The sequence below is a fragment of the Toxotes jaculatrix genome, chromosome 6 (assembly GCF_017976425.1).
Source record: "Toxotes jaculatrix isolate fToxJac2 chromosome 6, fToxJac2.pri, whole genome shotgun sequence".
Taxonomy (NCBI): Eukaryota; Metazoa; Chordata; class Actinopteri; family Toxotidae; genus Toxotes; species Toxotes jaculatrix.
In genome coordinates, this window is record NC_054399.1 from 14463121 (window position 1) to 14483263 (window position 20143).

The 20143-nt window shown below is 42.1% G+C and overlaps 1 protein-coding gene across 1 annotated transcript in view; it reads left to right on the forward strand.

The window, feature by feature from the left end:
- The window catches only part of nr5a2 (nuclear receptor subfamily 5, group A, member 2), a 68202-nt gene that overhangs the window by 45736 nt on the left and 2323 nt on the right, over positions 1–20143 (forward strand). The gene's annotated exons all lie outside the window — the stretch shown is intronic.

Here is a 20143-nt window from a genome sequence, read left to right on the forward strand (position 1 = left end):
ATGTTTGCAGAATGTATGACCATGTACAATATGACTCAGAACCATGAGCATGAAATGAGCTAGAAACAAGGGAAGAGGGGAGCTAGGTGTTTGAAAATAAGTGCATGAGACAGTGAGGATGGGGTGATGGAAGGGAATGCGAGTGAGTTATTTTTATTATTTTCTTTTTTTCAAGTGGGATTTTTAGTTTTTCCCTCACAGACTGAGCTTTGGAGGGTTGGAAAGGAAAGGAGGGAGGTGGAGGGCCCAGAGATCAACTGAGAGAAGGAGAAGGGAGGAAGGAAAGGATGAGAAAGAGAAGATAGGAGCATGATGAAGTGGGAGACAGGGAATTGGTGGGAGGTAGGTATCGCGAATAGAAAGGTGGGAGGGAGCTGGACCCATGCGATTAGGGAAGGGAGGGAAGTTGAGGGATAAGTAGCCAAATGAGTTAAGGGATGAAGAGAAGGGTAGCGTTGATGTGTGTGTGTGTGTGTGTGTGTGTGTGTGTTTGTGTTCAGTTCCCAAATCTGCTCTCTACTCTCTAAGCCGAGGTCAGACATTGCCAGGAGACTGTCATCTCTGTCTCTTTCCTAACAAGTCTGCAACAAATGGCCTCTGAGGGATACACACACACACACTCATACCCACACACACACTTGGGCCAAACCTATGTTAACATCCTACATTACTAAAGCCAATGATGTTAAGGTAGCTTCACTCAACCTGTCCCCTCTATGGCACTGAGAGCAACAGTGGCTTAGATATGATGAATATTTTCTTTTCCTAGCCCTCCCTCCATCCATCTGTAATCCACAAGGGTCACGCTTTCACTTCTTTACCTCCTCTAAACAAAGAAAGAGGGACTAATGAACTGCTTGGCAAAAGCGCACACACACAGACACACACTGAGGTAATCAGGCAGGATTAATGTTTGTGTTAGTGTTGTTTGTGGTACAGCAAAGAAGAAGGGAGGGATGGGGTGGATTGCAGTGGGGCTTTGGAGTGTGTATGTCTGTGTGCATGGATGTGTTTGTTTGTTTGTGTGGGGTTTTCTATAGGGCGGGGGTGTTGCTGGGGCTCAGGGTCTAAATAATTTGGCAGAAACATCATCCATAATGAAAGGCTCACCTGAGGGATATGTATCGCCCCCGGCAGTGCCTGTTCTCCGGCGTTGCCCAGGCCTCCTGCAAAAGAAGCCCGACACAGACGCCGTAGAGCTGGCTGAGGGGATCAGTGTTAGAGGAGGTGGAGGTGGTGTTAGTGAGGGATAGGGATGGGCTTGAGCAACGTAAAGCCAGGAGATTTAGAAATGATTTGATTCATATCACACACAGCTGAACTGAGGTGTGTGTGTGTGTGGCTGTGAGAGGGTTGAGAGACACACTTTTACCTGAGGGAATGTGCATAATGTGCATGGCAGTGGGAAAGCAGGTGTGTATTCATGCATCTGTGTGTGTGTGTTTAGACAGCTGCCTGTACAAGCAGAGCCAATTAATAAGGATTGTAGTGAAATGAGGCATGAAAGTAGCTCTGCGCTGGCTGCTGAACTAAAAGATTACTCTCTCCCTCTTTATTAGCCTTATTTCAACTCTAACACTGGTCACTGTACTCTTAGCTGAGGCTAATATACAATAAATTTGTGTATTCATTACAACAGGTTTCACACTGGGAACTGCTTGTTCTACTTTGCAACTATTGCCTTACTTGCTGTGACAATGTTACTCCTATTACAGAAACTACTTGAAACAACTACTACTAGTACTTTATCATTGCTAGTATGACTATCACTAAGAATTACATCCATATTTATAATTCATCTGCTCACAATTTATACCCAAAGCCAACATACGATAACATAGCAGGAAGTAGTGTGTCTTTTATGCAGCAAAGTAACATTCGCCTCTTAATTAACTGTAACCATGATTTTTCTCTAACCTTATCTAAATGTTTAACTTGTCTAACTTTATATATACATAGCCATACTTTTATTTGGCAAAATGAACTAACTGTAACTTTTATAGAAAATAGAAGAAAAACACTGGCATTGGACATAAAAAAAAAAAAAAAAAAACCTTGGCACTGAATGGAAGCTGTGGTTTTGCAGATTTATCCAAAATCGATGCTCCTGTCTGGCAATATGGTTGTATCACCTATACTATGACTGCACCAACTATTACTAGTACTCCTACTACAACTCAGTGAGTCGTGGACGTAGTGATGCAGTTTGTATTTATCCCTCTTTCTTTCTGCCTCTTTTTCTTCCCCTATCATTCTGCTTGTGTCTTGCTTTTTCCTCAATATTTCTCCCTCGATCTTCAAACCTCTCTTTCTCCAACCCTCCTTCTGTGGATGGACAATCAGTCACCTCCTCCCTGCCAGAAGAGCTTTTAGTTAAGCCAGATGTCGATAAAGACAGGCATATAGATGTCACCCCAGCTGAGGGGAGACACTTGTCTTTATACCTTTATTTTTATATTTTCTTTATCTACCTCTTTCTGACACGCTCTCTCTGTCCCCTGCCAGTCTTTTCTCGTCTTAAGTGAAATCTTTCAGCCTCTATCAAGGAGGAGATTATCACTCTTAGAGCATTGATCTCTTAAGTGTTTGTAGGACTGAGAGGAATGACTGTGTGCTTTGGGTGTTAAGCAAGAGACACAGAAAACATCACAGAGAGAGAGAGAGAGAGAGAGAGAGAGAGAGAGAGAGAGAGAGAGAGTGAGGGCTGCTTGGGTCAGAGATCAGGAAGGGATTACTACGAGTTGTTGTCTGGTGTCAGACCACTGTTAATGGGTCTTTGATTTTCTTTAAAAGGCTTAAAGGCCTAATAGAAAGACTGACAGGCTGTTGTATATATGGCCAGGTGACGGAGCAGCACCAGAGGTGAGGAATGGGTCACAAGTTCAAACTCAGGCTGAAAAAAGTGAAAAAAAAAAAAACAAAAAAAAACTGCCAACTGCACTGGTGGATATGCTCAGTAGAGATTTTTACTAGGCAGCTCCCAGCTATGAGGCTATAGAGGAAAAACTTATTTTAAGAAGGAAAACAGTGTGCTTCCTAAAATTAATTACTTCTTTGATATTGTGTGGCCTCAAACCTACCTAAGCCCCCACAAAACTTACCACTGTCAGTGGAAAAGGAAAAATAACAAGCTTCACTGATCAACTTTAACAAAAAAAAATCATGCTCATATTTGCCTGGTGCATGCCACCACACAGACAGTTTCCACGCTGGCGAAGCAGACTCAGTGACAGAGGTCAGACAGTGTTCAGCCAGCAACCAGTTAACCCAGCTCAGCAGGTCAGACCCCATCAGCTGTAATTGGGTGAGACAGGTGCTGCCAGTCCTTGTCAGCCGAGAGGAGAACCAGAGTAGCTGCCAGACCTGCGCGGAGCGGTAAATGCTCCCAGCAGAGAGAGCAGATTTGTGGACAAAGCCTTAAATAATGCCCCAACACTGGGGCCTTTAGCAGAAACAGTGAAAAGCTGATAAAGAAGAGAATTTAGACTTTGATGTAGATGTTAGTGTTTGATTTGTACTCTATGAAGGGACAGTGAAATTAGCAAACTCCTATGTAGTCTTATTTAATAAAGTCACACTGGGAATTTAATTAACAATGCATATGTCCAAAAAAACTGTGCTATACTTTCACTGAATGAGGTCCATATTTGAGCTGGAACTACAAAATCCATAAAGCTGCATGTTTATTCCATCTGCCTATAACAGTATTTTATTTGACTTATCTAATTTAATCTAAGTAACGATGGTAATGAAAGTTATAAGAAAAGTCAAAGATATTTAGTTTAATATCACAGAACACAACAAAAACCGGCAAATATTAAGATATGAGAGGTTGGAGCCACTGAATATTTGGCATTTTTGTCCAGATAGTCACATAAAACAGTGAACCGATCATTGACCGATCATATCAAAATAATTGCTGATTAATTTTCCATATTAAACTCATATTTTCCAATAGTCTCAAAAGGGAAAGATTTGATACCTGAAAATGGTTGGTCAGGTTAAAATAATACGCTGTTTAGTGTCTTAAAAACATGGACAACACACCTAATTAATGCCGTGAAATAAATACTGAAAGATGTTAAAATGACGTGTAATGTTGGCTATTGTTTTGATTCCAACTCTCTGATCAGAAATCAGTGTCAGACAGCCAGTCACTCAAGAGCTGCCTCAGCACCACATCAGCCGTCTGTCAAGTGATTAGTCAGGCTCTGAGGCTGGAGTTTAGAGACACCCACCCATCCATCCCTCCCGTCCTCCATCCCTCACCATCCATTCAGCCCTCTGCTTTGTCTCGTCTCTCATTGCTCTGCCCTTTCATTGTCTTGTTTTTACATCCGTCTTGGTACGCCTCGATCTATCACAACTCCATCCTCGTACCTACCTCTATTGCTCCTCGTTTATCTTCACCCACCTCCCTCACTCATTTTTTTTCCACACCATTCCTACTTAAAATGTCTTAACTACAGTCATTTAAACTACAGTCGTTTGTGTTGAGACTTCATCTGTGTCCATCTTCCCTCTTAAACTAAATTGAATAAAACATTAAAATAAGTTGAACTTTATTGAAAACAAGAGAAATTGTGTGGCACAAAATCATATCAGAACTGACTGAATGTTGCTTTTGTCCCCCATCCTTTATTGCCTTAACCCACTTCTCCACCTTCCTTGTATCTGAGTTTCTCCCTTTCTTCTGTCTCCTGTCTCCTCATCTGCTTATCCAGCCTCTGAAAATATAAAAGCCTCAGTTTTGAAAAATCTGACGGTGTACTTAGACTTACAGTGTTAACTACAATAGTTGTAGATTAAACAGCTTAATGTGGTGGGAATACAGGTAATGAGCTGTGGAGTTACTTTCTTATAAAGCAGCAACAATGCTGATAAACTGAATGGTTAAAATACTGTTATCAACAAATAACTTAGGAGCTCACAACTTACTATTGTGTGGTCTTTCATTTGACAGGCTACAATTCTGAAAAGAGATATATAGGCCTGTGTCTTTACACTAAACTCTGATTCAAGGTCTGCCCCATGAAAGGGGCTCCTGCACTTAGCCTGCTAGCTTCAACATGAAGGGTGCATTTGCCTTAACTCCTGCAAAGCATGAATGGGTAGTGGATTGATATTCACTCAGTGTTAACAGGATACAATGGAGATGCAATGATTAAGAAAACAAAACAAGCAATCCTAGAATTGGCAGAACAGTGAAGTGAACGAGGGAGCCTTGTTTTAGACAGGCGTAAAATCTGCCTAAATGCTATTTCAGAATTTGAGAGGTGGGTAAACAGGGTTTACGTGCATTTAGTCCTCACTACAGCCCTGCTTCCTACCCTTCCAAAAGTCCTGCACCCCCCATACACCTATGCTAGGATGTGTCTTTCATTAGTATGTTTAGTGCGCCACACACTGAAGGCAGACTCTGTTTTGTGCACTGCGAGGTCAGACACCAATCTGCTGACAACAACACAAACACAGCAAACGTGATTAACCTTGATGAAAAAAGACAAGCATTATCACTCTCTCTATTTCTCTATCAGACAGTATTTGTCTCTCCACACAATGAGAGGGGAGAAAAAAAGCACACACACATAATTCCCAGACAGGTATGTCCTAATTAAGCAACAGCAGAGGCTGCTAAGAATCAATGCCCTGATCCCTGGCCAGCGAGCGGGGAAGCTAGCTAATTCATGTATACCCCACCCCCCGCCCCTCCACCCATAAAGCCTGGCAAATATTCATTTCCTGAAACAAACCAAATCATTTAGAATTCGGTCGGGGATTGATTAACATTGGAAGGCGGTGACTATTCAGTATTTACACCCATTGAGACCAATGTAAGGGCCAAGTAATGGAGAATGTTACGGGCACAACATTTTTCAACTTAATTAAAAGCTACATAATAAATTCATTTTTCCCTTTTTTGTGCTGCTTGCTTTGTGTGGGAGCCAAGCTTTCTTCTGGGCTGTAAGAGGTCAGAATGGAGCTGTCATGTTTGACCTGATCAATACACAAATAAAGTATGATCAGTGTGTGTATAGGTTGTTAGGCTCTGGACAACGGGAAACCTTGACTAAACAGGAACTGTCTTTTCCTACCCTCAAGAGGGACCAGGAAACAGGATCAGCCAAAAAAGTATTTATTTTCCAAAATTAAGTGGAACTCAGATAAAATGACCAACAAAGCTTAATCAATTTACCATTTACTGTAAGTACAGGTGCCAACCACAAAACAAATAAGTACTTACAGAAACCTAACCCTACATCAGCCAAGACTGATCTTAGGCAGCACATTTGATCATTCACAGTTTACCAGTACTAAGTAGATGCATGCTTTTGTAGAAATCATGTTTTGGGGTCAAAAATTTGTTGACATTGTGGGGACTTATATCGTTCATGAGAAAAGATCCAGATGACGCATGTGCATGAAACATAGCACCCCTATGCTCCTTTGCTTAACGAAAGTATGTGTCCCCCCCAAATGACTGACTCAGTGACTGGACTGGTGCAATGACAGCAGTAATGGAAAATACAGCAGAGATGACTGCAGTAGGGCTAAGACTATAAATGTATGTATAAGATTCATAAAGTGCAATCCATGCACAGCACGACTGCATCTAGTGCTTTTTCATCAGTCTGTTTTGAAGCTTGGTGAAGTGCTCAGCAAACACGTGCTGACTCTGCTTTTCAGACAAACCGAGCCAACAGAGAACAGAGCCAAATTCAACTAATCATGTTTGAATGTCCTGACTTTTCTTTCATCTCATCAGGACTAGGTGGGAGTTTGCCCTAAAGCAATGGACCTAATACTTCCGCATATTTTCTGTCAATTTTAGACTGAGAAATTTAACATGGCGAGCAGTCGGTTCCTGATGCCAGCTGCCACTTTGTAGGGAATTCCATATAATGAGGCTGCCTAAAAGGCTTTCAGACTTTATCAAGCAATAAAAGCTCCAGGTCTCCAACCCACCACTATTACCTGGCAATACTGCAGGCTGTTGTCATTAAGTTAGCAGGTGCTGTGAGCTTTGGTGGTGGCAGGGATATCGAGGATCACTGACTCTCACCCCTGACCCGTGTCTCCCTTTAGCCTCAGTCTTATATGTCACCTGAGATACCTTACAGTTTCCTGAAGGATTTCAACATTCCCCAGATTATCTCCAAAGTATCTTTCCAATTTACAACTCAAGCTTTGCTTCCTTCTGTTCTCTTTTTAGGTCTTATCACATTCTTACCAGGATGTATATGGTGATTATGTTGACACTGGCTTTTATCTGGTTTCAAACAAGGGCAGTTATCAGAGAGTAAAGCAGCACAATAGGGGGGGTTTGTTTGGTGGGGGATTTGTAAATGGACAGACCCCAGTATTAAACACTTAAGTGATAAATAAGTGATAAGACAAAAAAAAGCAACATCACTGTTGTTCTTCATTGGGGACTTGGTAAATAGAGAGTATAGTTTACTACTCAGGATGGAAATATAATTGCAAAAGCAAAATAAGCAAAATAAATCCACTCCTGCAACAGAGTGATAGCAGAGTGATAGCAGTAGCAAATTCTCTCACCATCTACAAATTGTGTCGCAAGAGAAGTAATCTCTTTACTATCCACACCCAGTAAGGGTCATAACACGTGCAGCCCAGCCCTGCACTGAATATGGTGACGGCTACATGGTGGCAGCAGGATTTAATACACTTTAACTCACTGCCCCAGCCAAAGCAATACAGGACATATCCCCTAAACTTCTGCTCCCCTCCATCAATACACTCACTAACTACCCTAGCAGTGAGTACAACCAGACAAATGTTCCTGTAAAAGTTTTTTTTTCACAAAAAAACCCTTTTCCTCCCCTCTACCTCCCTCTCTGCGCCTCTCTTCCACTCCCATGTGGGGTGATTTAAGACGGGCAAGCTATGGAGAAACTGTTGCCCTCCATCTCTCCTCTCTCCCTCCCTCTCATTCTCCCTCTCCCTTGGCCTTATTACAGGCTGTCAGTTTATTATAAAACATTAGGAAAGCAGAGGGACACTTGCAGTTACTGTCCTATCGATCGGCAGGGATAGATACTGTGATTTAGAGTCAGCCTCTGCTCGCGCCCTCCACGTTCTCGGTCTCCTATTAAGGCACCAGCGCTTTGCTTTGGCTATTGATGTCTCAACATTAACAGTTACAAGCTGCTACAGAAAATCAATGCTCAACTTTTATTACCGGCTGCATAACGCAGAGGACCTCCCGCCAGCTGATACTTAGCAGTCAAAAGGAGGCACGGATGGTCCGCGCGGCACATCAGGTGTTTTCTAAGTGATATCTGCAGTAATATCAATCATGTATAGAGCATATGGGGGCTTTCAGGGGCCAGTGCAAGGCCTTGGAGCTTAGGGGTACAGCATAGGAAGGTATAGCTCGCCAAACAAATTAGCACATTCTTGCAAATATCAGCCTCTGTGCCTGGACAGAGACTTAAAAGTGAGAATGTAAGACAGGCAGGGAAGTTTTTATCCGAAACTCTCACGCTGAGTAGATTTTCCCACAGATACAAAGTGCCAAACATCTGCACTTTTCTCAAATCTCTTTGAACAGCTCCGGTGTCCACCAAAACGCACACACATACAGAACACCACCTAAATGTCATCAAGCTAAAATAACGATCGATCCCCTCAACCACCAGCACCAGCCAGCCATCCATCCATCATCAGCATCAACCTGGATATGTGTGTGTGTGTGTGTGTGTGTGTGTGAATCTAAACTCAGGTAGCGTGGATCTAGAGCGGCTGAGGCCTCTCAAACATTTATGAGGGGCTACCGAGCAGCAGTACGGCAGCCCTTCTGGGACAAACAGCCCCCGGTTCTGTACTCTCAGTCCCGATCAATGGAACTCAAGTTCATTACACACACTTTTCAGCCGAACGGCGGTAACTGATTTTTTTCCCCCCCTCCTCCAATAGTCGAGCAGCCCACCGCTGGGGCTGCATTACACTTGCTTGTTTACGTGACTGCGTGTGCAGGGGAAGACAGGGGCAGGGAGTGTGTACCAGTGTATATGTGGGAACAGGGGCTGCTCCCAGTGGCCAGAGCTTGAGGTTATCATTATGTACAGGTCAGCCCGCTGCAATGCTAATGCTAATGCATTCTCAGTGGCCACAGCTCAGGTCCCAGTGCTGTGCTAGCTAGGTAGCTACTCCTCTCCAATTAAAGGCTGAGGGATGTCTGTTTGGGGTAGGGAGGACAGGCCTGGGCTATCCAGGGCCCTACGGAGAACAAGCTCACATTAGTCGAGGAAAACAGATTCAGAGAACAAATTGTGCATACAGTGGAGTGCTGCAGATAATCCCACTCTTGATTTGAATGATTTGTTAACTGGAGATCATCTAGTCCCCGACTGCGATTCCATGCAGGGTAGTAATTTTTTAGATGAGTTATTTACTTTTACTCTACATCACATAACTGTCATCATGCACTGACCCAAATGTCTTCAAAGTGACTGTAAAAACTATGTTGACGTTTTCTCATGGTAGATGATAATGTCTATTAATGCCATAGACAATATGTTAACTGCCATTTTCTTGAGTCAAAAAGCATAATCTCAAGGGCACTGTAAACTAAGACAGACAAAATGTCAGCAAATTGGAGCCAATTCTGACAATCGAAAACGCATCAATGTTTCACTTGCAAGCTGCGGATTTACAACACTGCTGCAGGAGGGAAACTGTGCATTTTTTGCAGTGGTGCATGACAGCAGGAAAAGAACAACAGCCACAGTCATGCAGCGTATTGATCAGACCGCCTGCCTCAACCTCACTTAAACATTACATACAAACAGCAGCAGAGAGTTACACAACCCTCCCAATGGAGCTGTCTCAACCAGTGATCACTCATTCTTTTTTTTTTCCTCTTCCTGCTCGTATGGACTCTATGAAGCTGTCCTTGACATACACACAAACACATATATGTGTGCACATTTTCTGCACACACACAAATAGATACAGTACATGTACATTAAGTAAATTTATATAAATAGTGATGTTACACACATTCACATACAGACAGAAACTCCTCTAAACACACACAAGCATAGTATCTAGGCCAAAGGGTGGTAGTGTGGCCCCAGTGTATCATGGGTCAAATGTTCAAAAATATAAAAGCAATCAGATGGACCCCCGGGTTTACACACCCGCCTTGTCAATCATTTGTAAAGCTGTAAATGTGAATGGCGGCCCTACACTCCTTCAATCTGTGTCTCAGTAGGAGCAACAATATTAGTGTCCTAACTGTCATCGTAACAGCAGAGACAAATCTTTATGATAAGACATTTATGGCAGCTATAGCTCATGATATGTCATTAGTGTTAATCATTGGACAATCATTACCATAAGGAAAATGAAAAAGACACAGGTGTGGAACGAACTCAGAGTTGTAAGGCATGAGCAAGATAAAAGGTTGCGGTGACACACTAAGCCCTTTGAAAAGACTTTATTCCCATTTAGGACACTAATTAAATTTAAAATCATTAAAATTCACTGAAAAATGTTCCCAAGGTCTGGAGACATAGCCTAAAAAGTATGGTCTTTTCCTGTCAAATGCCACATGGAATGAAACTCATTATTTGTCACTGATATCTGACTGACTTTTTACCCTAGCAAGCATGAGCCTCCACAAGAAAAAAAATACTGACAATTAGAGTAGAAGTAAAAATAATCCTCTACATTCACCTACCGCCCTGATATCACAAATGGAGCTCACTGGAATGACAGTACTGCCTGGCATGTGGATTGTCAGCCATTGTGTTCCTCTGTGAATGTGTACAGTGCGGAGGCATGTGTTTCAGCTATGGTGGCGGTAAGCTATATGGTAGTCAGATGGCTGCTATAAGATTATACACCCTCTTCCCCTTGCTCTTTGAGCTTCTCTATGTGTTTGTGTGTGTGTGTGTCTTTGCACAATGTGGTTACAAGATACTTCTGGCAGTACAGAGAACAGCGGAGCTTTAAGGTGATATGTGTGCATGCTGTGGCGTGTGTGCGCGTAACCAGAGACAGTGATTAAATGTTTTAAAGCACAGATGATCCAACAGGTGCTCTGGCTCACTGTCTCTTGTTCTCCCACCCTTCCTCGCTCTCTCTCTCTGCATTGAGCCCCCACCTACCCTGTGACCCCACACCCCCTCTCCTGAACCATCACAGCTCCTTTCCTGTCTATTCATTCTTATCCTAAAGGATATTTTAAGCAACAAAGCCCTATAAGTCCACTGTCTTACACAGAGTCAGACACACATTGAGCATAGCTGGCATTTAACAAAAAACATTTAACAAAAAACATCATAGTGCAATGGAAACCTTTAGAGCTGCTGGCAAATGTTAGAAGCAAGGATGGGAGGGGGGCGACCAACACATGTTGAAACACAGGAGGGCATTAATCAATCAGCCTTCTCTTCACACACACAAACCGACAGTACACACCCATATATCAACAGAAAATAATGCTACGTAATGTAAGGAATACTCCTGGGCACTACCAGCCATTTGTCATGCCAACTCTTGGCCTGTGCAAGCTGCCTTAGTGCATAAATTTGTAACTTAGTGCCACCTGGCACTGATATCCATGGCTACTGTTGGCATTACACTGTAAGCCTGTAAAATTCTTACAGTGTTCAGTAATGAGAAGTTCTTGTCTGACACATGGACAGTGAACATAGCGGCAGCACTTTCCATAGACAAAGATGTGACAGATCAGAATAAACAGGTATGTAAATATTAATCTTCCAAGCTGCTTCAGAGGATTTTGTTCAGTACACTTTTAAACAATTTGGTCAGAGTTTTCTGACTAATTGGTCAAGCTGCCATCTCATGAATCATCAGGAAACTAAAAGTCCAGGATCTTTGCTTGTTTCTGTTGTTTTTGGAATTTTACTTTTACAGTTAGAAATGGCTCCAAATGTGTAATGGAGGACACAAGAGCGCACACTTTAACAGGCTTATTTTGTCTCTTAAAATTCTTTCAATAAAACTGGTGAAACTCTCAAACCACAGTGGGTGCAGAACACAAACAGACACCCACAACCACAGACAAATACACTCCACAATATCTTTTTATTAAACAAGTGTTTTTGTGGTTTATCCTCAAAATTACTCATTTCCTCTAATTTCCTTGTATTGTGCATTTGAAAGTCCTAACATTTGGCGCAGTAGAAACATTCAGTTAAACCCCAGTTCTCTAAATCAAGTCCAGCTTTGAAAGGCAGTGTGCAAACATGTCATCTTACATTAGCCCTGAGGGGGAGAAGAGAACAGCCACCGCCATCCAATACTTTCGAATAAATTAAGCCCCAATTTGCACTTAAGTTGACTCCACTTGTCACATGACAAGGGACGAAAATCACATAGAGAGCAAAGAAGTTAAAAGAACGTGAGGAAAACACACGGCACACTCTTTAGTCAGCACTCTACCTGTTGGCTCCCATCATCAAATGAGAATGAACCAAAGGAGAACATAGTGAGTGGGTAAGTGCAGGAGAAAAAAAGGGGTGAATGAGTGAGAGTGAGAGTGAGAGTGAGAGAGAGAGAGAGAGAGAGAGAGGAGGAAAAATGACGCTATGGATTAACTGTCTTTCATGCTGAAAATATACATCCCCAGGCGCTTGGCGCTGAATTATTAATTCAAATTTGTCAGAGAAAGAATGAGAGAAATCTATTGACGGGGAGACGGGCCCTTTAATGGTCTCATTAAAGGGGAGGCTTCCCACACCAGGCACCTTCTGTACTGCTGCAGGAGTTTTCAGGGCAGTGGAGGGTTGGAGGGGTGTACTTGACCCCCCAATGATTTTCTGTCACTTTATCATAAACAAGAAAGGTTGACATGCCCCTTCATTCCCCACGCCCTCCCTCCACCACCAAACAGACCCCGTGTGTAATTAGCCAAGGGGTTCAAAAGTGCACTGAATGTAAACGAGGTTCACATGCATGCATTGATACAGACAGACAGACAGACACAGCAACAACACACACACACACATTATATGCTGCGCCTGCTTCTACTGCTGCTGACAGGTACAAAGAAGTGAGAGGTGAGGTCTAGAAGAGCCTGAAGAGTCACCTCACAGGTACAGCCATATTGATTTCTAATTCAAATTTTCCCCTTTTCACTGGTCCATAGATCATTTCCACAGATTACACCAATCACAGAGACTTTTTGTGCAGATCGTTGTCCATTAGATTTTCGCCTGTCAGTCATGTGTTAGTGTCATTAGCTGGATACGGCTACATGACTAGGAGCTGTTTTGGTGAGGGGGGTTAACTGTTCGTACAATCCAGACGGCATTAGGAAGGTGAGAGAGCAGGGACCTGTGGGTGCACCACGCTGTCCGAGGTCGGCTCATTGAAAGGCATTTGGTTCCGCCTCCAGGGGGGCTAAAGAAGGGGGCAATATGAAGAGGAGGGTGGAGGGCTACAGGGACCACAGAAGACTAAGCATGAGGTTCATTGCTGATTCAAGTCTCTCAGTATCCCTCTGGCAAATGGATTTTCATAATGCTGAGACAATGTGATTTTTTTTTCTCCCCAGCAATATGATTTTTTTTATCCTAGCGAGTAAGAAATGAAAGACAGCAAAGGGGGTCATCTGACAAAAAATATTTTAAACCACGACAGGAGCAAAAGGAAAAAGGAAAAAAAAAGCAAAACTTCTTAACTAGTGTTGTTCTGAGTAAAATGTTAAAAAATAAAATATTTATATTTTTGCCTGAAAACTTGTCTCCAACCACAAGATGTGCAGCCTGAGTTCATTATTTTCATGATCAATTAATCTAGCGTGACAAGTCCAGGTTTACATCCTTAAATAATTTTTTTTCAAAAAGCAAAAATATATTCAGATATTTGAAGGAAATCTTGCTGTGAAATGCTGGAACCAGAAGGTTTTACCTATTTTGCTTCATCAGTGACTTTAACTGATTACAGTTATTACAAAAATTTGTTTCTTTTCCTGATGATCACTAACAGCGGGTAACTCACACATCTAGTGTTAAAACAAGCAATACATACCGTCTATGTCAGAAAGTCTGAACTGTCCCGTTAACACCTACTGCCCCTGATATTAACCTCTGTGACGTGCCCATCCGTTGAAGACCTCAAAGTCCACAACAACACAGCCACAGACAGCACCAACTGATACATGTAAATTTGTTCTCCCCTACACCTCAGGATAAATCCCCAGGACCTTCTAACCAGCATAGGCAATGAGAAAAGCTTGTCTCCTTCCTGCTCCGAGCTCCTTTTCTCTTGTTTATTTTATCAGACCTAAGGCACTTTTCCCTTCCTCTCAATATCTCTCGACCTCTCTCCATCGCCCCGCAGAGCCCTCCGACCCATCCTTGGGCGACAGAACTGAACGAGCCGCTACCTGTTTAGCTTAACAACAATAGCAATGTTGTCGGCTGAGGTTTCGATTTGACTTAATATATCCCCAACTGGACAGTACCTGCTTAATTCTCTTTCACAGCTGCATGGCGTTTGGCCCCCTGAGTGGCTAAAGGGAGAGTTTGATGAGTCTGCGGGTAAATTGAGCCTTCATGCTTTATTCTGACATACTGACAATAGCCCGTCCCCATTGGTGGCCTGTATCCAGGAAATGTGAGACAGTTATTATTATGCATTGTTAGCACAGAGGATTATTTGGCCTCTGGACATCATGCTCTATATTAGCTTGAGGGCATGGAACTACAGTATGTTACTGTAGGCTGGTGAAAAAAGGGCCACTTTTGAAGATGAAGGGTCACTGTTCAGGGCTTAATGAGCCCTTTGTTAAACGAGGAAAAAAGTTAATGAGTGTAAAGGATGCTTCCTGAGATCTTTTCACTCCATTAGAGATGGAAGAAAAAAAGGATCCAAAACTAGCCAACTGATGTTCTATAAGCAAAGATGGGACAGTGCGCTAAGGACATCTCCGACCAAAGTGCACGTCGCATGTTTGACCAGCAACTAATTTTTTTTGAGTATGTCCCTCTCTTGTTCTTCTTGTATCCTGTGATAGGATAGTTCTGATGCTTGTTATCCTGTTAGCCTGTGGTGTATCAAGTCTCAAAGAACCCCCATTAAATGTTAAGAAGCATACAACTCCAGTTTTACCCCGTTTTTTTTACTCGCCTTTTACGTGGATGCATCGTATCAGAGAAAGGGAATTCCCCAAATGGGACTTGGAGGAAAACAAGGAAGCTGAGAGCTCCAGGGAGTGGTGAAATGAGGACTGTTACTCTAATGGGGAAGCAGTGCCTCCTGTAGAGGGAAAAAAAAAAAAAAACAAACCCAAAAAAATACACACTTCCATGTGAAATGTTGTCAGTGGAGTGTTTGATGGGAGCTAAGGTGAGTGGGTATGTAGGTGCAGTGCGTGTGTTTGTGTACTTCATGTTCATGACTTTATGGTGGTGCGAGGGTAAAAATGTTGTGGGGGGTTAAAAAGGCAGCATTTTGCTTTTCACCAATTCAAAGCCCCACTTGCGTGTCAGGACAGTGCACCGTAACTTAGATAATAGCCTACTTGAGTGGTACCATTAACCATGTGGTCATTGCCCCTTGCCCCATGAACCTTATTTGCTTTGACTGCCTTTTCTGCCCTGTTTTTCTTTTTACACTATACACACATACACAAACACACAGACACATTCTCCTATTGAACACATAGCTCTATATGTTGCTTGCTGTAGGCAGTAAGTCCTTAGTCCTTACTTGGTTTTTTCAGAGTCAAAGGTTATTGGGTTCTTGTCTTTCAACGCCCCCCTCACTGATTGGAGCCAAGCTGCGAGGGGGAGATTAATAATGAGTAAAATAACAACGGACAGTGTTGACTTGATAACAATCCAGTAGGGTGCAATAAAGAGGACTTCTCACTCTTTGAAGCACCGCTGCTGTAGTAAAAAATGCCTCAGCTTTGTATGGCTTGTATAAACGCCTGTGAAAGTTCCTATTGGAAGAAGCAAGTCACTGATTCCTGCCTATACAGGAAGTGACCAGTTTGTCTTTCACTCACGTTTAATTGGCCAACTTTACTGACAGCACTTGACTCAATAACTGTTTATGACCCAGGAGTTTTATGTGTTGTTTTTGGACACGGCAGGAAACATATGTTGTGAAGTTTGAAAGGCAGAGTGAACTGGCAGCATGTGACTGAGAAGTTTATTGATTGTGGCACTAAAACTGCATTGGTGAGAAAACTTTGATATAAACTGTATTATATTTATCTTGTATGACTATAGGCCTTAGAGCAGTGTCATACATTAAGAAGACACAACTGAAAAGTGGTGTTAGTTTTGTGTGGAAATAGTATGACTGTGTGGAGTGGGGAGAGGTCACCAGTTAGTGGATTCCTAACTTATTCAAAAAGATGTAACAACTGTACGTTACTTACTTTCATATTTTTCATTAAACAAGAACAAAACTTAAACTTAAAACTTCATACTGTTGAGTTGTTTCACAGGACAGAAACACTTTACTTTAACCCACCACCACCAATTATAACTTTTCCTATAAGGACATATTTTACATGATTACAATTGTGTTTTACTATACTGTCATTCATTATCTGTTTAAACACCTACTCCCACTTATCACTTAGTCACAAACCAGAAACTTGCATGGAAAATCATTTTTCTGCATTTAAAATTTTTGACTTTTCTTGACCAGATTTGGCTTACACTGACTAGACTCTATTACTAGATTGCCTCACTGTACCATTCAGTGTTTTTCCACCTCTTTAGCATAAACAAAGTGACGCCTGCTCGCTTTTGCAATGAACAATGAACTTTGGCACCAAGTGATGCTTTTAGTTCTTTCTCTCACCACTGTCCCCACTGTGGACATCACTGAGATCAGAGTAAAATAATGGAGCAAGTATTTGCATAAGTGAGTGTCTAAATGCTATGTATGTGTGTGTAAGTCCCTGGAGCAGGTTGATTGTAAAGGGTAGTCAAAGAGTGTAAAAAACATATGCGGACACAGACAGACTCATACACTCTCAGAGCACAGAGCAGATCTAGTCAAATTAAAAAGCACAGCAGTGAGTTCAGGGGTTCTGTGAAAGAGAGAATGAATCTGTGTGTGTGTGTGTGTGTGTGTGTACTTTTGCATTAGGTCGCTGGCTTCAGCATGATCGCCTGTCAAATGAAACAATATATTCCGCGGGACCTCGGGGTTTCCATTTGAGTATTCGGATGCAGCGCTGCAACGAACTGTGGCTGTTTTATGTGAAAAAAAGTTGATAATTAGTCCCACAGTGACTGAACGATGAGATGGAGAGAGAGAGAGAGAGGGAGAGAGAGAGGGCGAGAGAGGGAGAGAGAGAGAGAGCGCGTGTGAGTGGAGTGGGGGGGGGGTTGGAAGAAGAGGAGTGAGCGCTTAGCACACTTAATACTCCAACCTGACACTATCTGGGAATCATTAATCAATTGTTTATTTTGTTTGTTCTTTTTTTTTATTTCCCACTAACTCTTCTTTCTCCCTCCACACCCCTCTCCTGCCTTTGAATGATAAGTAAATTAAAATCAGTCTACTTGTCTGATTTGATTAGCCAAAATATTAGGGGGAAAAAAAAATTCCCTTCAACCTGTTTTCCTTTTGTCCGGGTCTTCACTTGTCCACTGGCTTTAGCAGCCGGGAGTAGATTTCAAGCTATTGTCATTGTGCTTTTTCTTTTTTTCTTTTCTGGAAGCCCTAATTCATTATTTTTTCAAAAGGAGTCTGGTAATAATTAGCAATTAAAATTCCGTCTTTTTGCCTCACTTTCCCCTAATTAGCTTGACAGAGACATTGGGTAGTAATTCTCTGTAGTTTCCCCCCAATCATCCACACATACACCCATCAAACTCCCCTGCACATGCATACACACTCACGCAGACACACACAAACACAGACAAATCTTTCCGAGAAACCATGGCAACACTTCACGTGTTTTGCTGTGATCCGCGCTCACCTTGTCATGTTCCTGCACATTTAACCAAATCAGACTCAGAAGACGCTCTCACATCCTTGAACTGATTATTAAGCAGCATGAGATGTTATTGACAGTCTCTACTGCTGAAAACACTTGTCCTTACTCATTTTACTTTATATTAAAATACAAATATTAAAATATAAAACTACAGACTAAACATTTTTCATGCCTCAAAAGTACATTTGCAAAACCACCTTTGCACAACCTCTCTATCCTTAACAGATACTGTGCTAGAGAAAAAAAAATCAAATTCAAATTCAAAATTTTATTCCCCTAACACAATCTAATCAATGTTTAGATTTTTCTTTGGCCTTGAATTTGAAGCTTTTGCTCTGTAATCTATGTCCAGTATTCAATATACTAACTGTGGTTGGAGAGTATAGTTCTCAACAAGACTATAATGACTTTATGGCAGAAATTATTCTGCTCACCAAAAGATATTGTATTCCAGAAAGTAATTCATTAGTCAGCACCAGGGGTGTAGATACCACTGAGATCATATCTTACATATTTTTTTTTTCAGGGAAAAAAAATATATAATCTACGAATAAAGTTTTACACATTTTGAATGCTTAATAAACATGACAAATCTGAATACGTTTGAAAATTTGGGGGATGAGGGGACATGCACCGGAGGGATGCAGACTCTTCTGAAGTCCTGACTATAACCCTCATCAGCAATATGAGCAAAACTGCTCTCCACAACTTTCAGCAACTTTCTGAGCAACTCAAACTTTTCTTTCTCTATGTTTCAGTTTTTTCATGTGCAGATGAAACCGGCGCCTTGTTTTTTTCTTGTTGACCTGCGTAGGACGTGTGTGTGTTAAAGCCTAAAGCCCACACTCTGCTGGGTTAGCTTATGTAAGGTTATATTAATGCTTCTCAGTGGGGTTGGTGGTGTGAAAGCTGATTCAGGAGTCTGATAGGGGGTCAGACAGCTGAGTGGCAGCAGGAAAAAGCATGTCATGTTTGTTTGGAGGCTCCTTTGTCACGGGCCACACCTCCCCTCCCTTTTCCTGCCCTCCTCTTGGCCTTATTTAGCCCCCCGCTGTGTCACCCAGAGGTCAGGGTGAGAACGCACACACGCTACACGCCAGCTCACACATTCACAGGCAACACAAGAGCAGACAGACACACACACATGCATACAGATTGTAATAGCATGGTAGAGTGCATCATAGATGGAAGTGCCTTGAAGGACCTGCTTCTCATTCTCTAGACCTCATTAGCTGCTGATTTATCTCCCCCTCCTTCCTCCTAATGCTGTGGGTGGGTGGATGGGGTGTATATGTGTGTGTATGAGAGATGGTGTGTGTGTGTGTGTGTGTAGAACAGGGGTACTGAGCAAGAGAGAAATAAATATTGTGTGTATTGCCATGGATTAGTGTGTGTGTGTGTGTGTGTGTGTGTGTGTGTGTGTGTGTGTGTGTGTGTGTGTGTGTGTGTGTGTGTGTGTGTGTGTGTGTGAAACCGGGACTCTGTCGTTTCACATTAGTCCACTGTGAGCACACTCAACCTGGGGTCAAACAAATTAATAAAAGATCACACACACACTCGCACACACTCACAGAGCTACTATCTGATTAAATATTCTGCAGCCCTGCGCTTCATAATCATGACAAGTACACACAGTGCTCTGGTCCACCATTATCCATTTAGCAAATTTTTGTCTTGTCTTGCAATAATCTGCTCAAACCCCCAGTGAGCTTATTATTGTCAAGGAAAAGTGCTTATAGCTGCACAGAAAGGTAAGATTTTTGAAAGATGCAAATGCATTTTACACAAGAAATTAATAGTGAAAAGGAGACTTCCCACTAAGAGGACCCCTGCACTTTTATTGGACTCTTCAGTTTGAGTTTTGACTGTTTCTCTTTAAAAAAAAAAAAAAAGAAAAGAAAAAAGATCTATGGCCTTTTTCAATAATAACAACAATACTGTTCTGTTCAGATGAAGAGGATGGTGAAAGCATCAGGTTAAGGAGAAGCTGTGGCGCTAATATGACTGTAACTCTGCCCTACATAATTCATTGACTCCCAGGGAATGAGTCTCTCAGGAGGCAAACCACCTTTTTTTTTTTTTTTTGCCTTTACCTGATTCCCTCTACATCACAGTCTCAAGAGATGATTCAGAGGAAAAAAAGAAGAGAAGGGAGGAATATTTCGTCATGCGGTG